Raw genomic sequence first — 2,352 nt, 5'->3', positions numbered from 1 at the left:
GCCTTTGACCACTGTGCTCTCTGCTCCTCTCTGGGTCTGCCATGGCTCTCTGCAGATGTCCTAGCCTGCTACGAGCTTCAGAGCCACCAGCAGTGGAGGCCATGGTCCCCATAGGAGCAAGGTGCAGTTTTCCTGTGGAAAGTTCCCAAAGAGAACCACACCTTCTCTGGACCCTTGCTCAAGGTTGATTAGAAAGGCGATGCTCAGGAGAGGTTAGAATGTCTCTGGAGCCAGGTTGTCTCTGGCCATCGTTTGTCTCCTGGATGCCATTTATGGCTCCGCTCTGTGTCACATGGCATCTTTGCCACCATTGGGTAAGTTCCACAGAGTGCAGGAAGAGATCCCTTGTTTTCAGCCGAGCAGAAGACGGAGAATGCTCTTGGTTTCTGGGGTGTCTAGCAGACTTCCCCCCACTTCCCTGTGATGTGCCTCTGTGATGTTTCCACGGATGAATCTGAAACGAGCCTTGCCTTACGACTGTTCCGTTACTATAACCTTTTTATCACTGCTTACCTGGCAGGGGAGACACCGTGATCAAGGAAGTGGTTTTTCTAGGCTGAGGCTCATCTCTTGCACATGGAACTTCCCTAAATGCAGGAAATTCGTCTGCATAAGTCATGGTAGTTGGGGACTACATTTACACTCTTCCCTGGAAATAAAAAAAAAAAATAATTAAAAACTTCGTCAAGTTGTTACCACTTTGGAACAAGGTATTTGGGGTAAGCTAAATCTGTGTTCCCAGGTTCTGGCCACTCTTATTTGGCTTCTGAATAAACTCCCTTTGGAGGTGAGAGTTGTGCTTTTGTAGTGGAGATTTCAAGGGAAGGGCTTAGAGGCCAGGCCAGGCTTTGCCATGACGGCCGTGAAGCTGGGGGATTGTTGTAATGGGATCCACCACATCTAGGGGACCAGGCAGACTCATCACAGTGAGCACTGTGAGCCCCACTGTGGAGGATGTAGGTGGGGGTTGCTGACAGTTTCTAAGTGGTCATTTTGGTTGCTGTAGAGAATAGACACAGGGCAGGCAGGAACCCAGCCTAACATTTCTTCAGGTGAACGATGGTGGCCCTGAACTTGATGGGAGATATGGGAGGGGGGCCCAAGGCTGTGACTTATATGGCTGGGGCCTCTGAGCCTCCCTGTGGGAGAGGAAGAGGAGCAGCAGTTGCCACACCATGTTCATCTGAGCTGCTGAGCCTGGAGATGCCCTGTAGGGTGGGTGCTCTGAACCACGAGGGCTGCTCTCCCTGCAAATGTTAAGTCTGCTCTGGGTGGCATTCAATGTGGAAGGGAACGGCTGAAACACGCAAGCCTCCAGTTCTGCAAGAAATCTGGGCCAGCGAGGCAAATATGGACATTGCTGAATCCAGGAGAAGGTCCACTTAAAGACACGGGTCATCTAAGTCAACAGTGGGGTGAGTCAGAAACCCCTGACAGCAGGAACAGGGCTGTCGTGACTCTGTTGCCTGCTGTTGGCTCCTTTCGCCTAACTGGGCTGCCTTGTCTAGCCTCAGCAGCAGCAGATGAGCCTGGTCCGACTTTGATGTGACATGCTGAGGAGGGCTGGTATCCTTGGGAGATCTCCTATTTTCTGAAGAGAAAGGGAGGTGTGGGGAGGTAAAAGGGAGGGATTAGAAGGAGAGGAGGGAGGAGAATTGGGATCAGGATAAATAAATAAATAAATTAACAGTAAACAAACAAAAGGTCAGTAGTGTGCCATTTAAATCAGCAGAGTGAATTACCAGGGTGAGAGCTGGGACTGCTCTGGCCATTTGGAAGCCCTTCAAGCCATAGCTGCTGTGAACTGCCATCTTCATTCTGAGAACGTGTGGCACAATATAATGGGGTGGTAGCATTGTCAACTGATTTTTGATGTGTAGTTCGCTCCTTAGGGAGTGGGACAAATATATCCACCATGCCTCGGTGTAAGAGCAGGAGCTGGGAAACCTTCCCAGGGTCCAGACAACACCAGACCAACAAGTGGTATCCTGACTGAATGCTGCCTTCCTACATGCCCAGCACCAGCTTTCAGGTCCTCGTCTGACGCCAGGAAGGCAAGCACAGGAGAGTGCCGTAAGAGAGATGCAGAAAAATGGAAGGGCAGAGAGGTGCACAGAGGAGCCCCTGAGCCTTAGCACAAGCGAGAGCATCTCAGTGCACAGGAGTGGGGACAAGTGACTCAGGGAAAGAGCTTACATTAATAAACAAATCTTATTTTTGCAAAGGGGAGATAGGCAGGGAAAGGCTGTGTGTTCATCCTGAATTAATGGATAGTTAATTATTCATTAATGATGTACAGTAGGTGATGGTCTCATTTATTCACAGCTGAGACACACCAGTGGATCACTGTTA

General features: G+C 50.0%; 1 pseudogene; it reads left to right on the top strand.

The window, feature by feature from the left end:
• Nucleotides 1-505: 505 nt before the first annotated feature.
• Nucleotides 506-653, top strand: LOC115065556 (annotated as a pseudogene).
• The last annotated feature ends 1,699 nt before the right edge of the window (nt 654-2,352 follow it).

This window comes from Mus pahari, chromosome 15 (assembly GCF_900095145.1).
Source record: "Mus pahari chromosome 15, PAHARI_EIJ_v1.1, whole genome shotgun sequence".
Taxonomy (NCBI): Eukaryota; Metazoa; Chordata; class Mammalia; order Rodentia; family Muridae; genus Mus; species Mus pahari.
The sequence above is the reverse complement of the archived record's forward strand: the minus strand, read 5'-3'. Positions and strand labels throughout refer to the sequence as shown.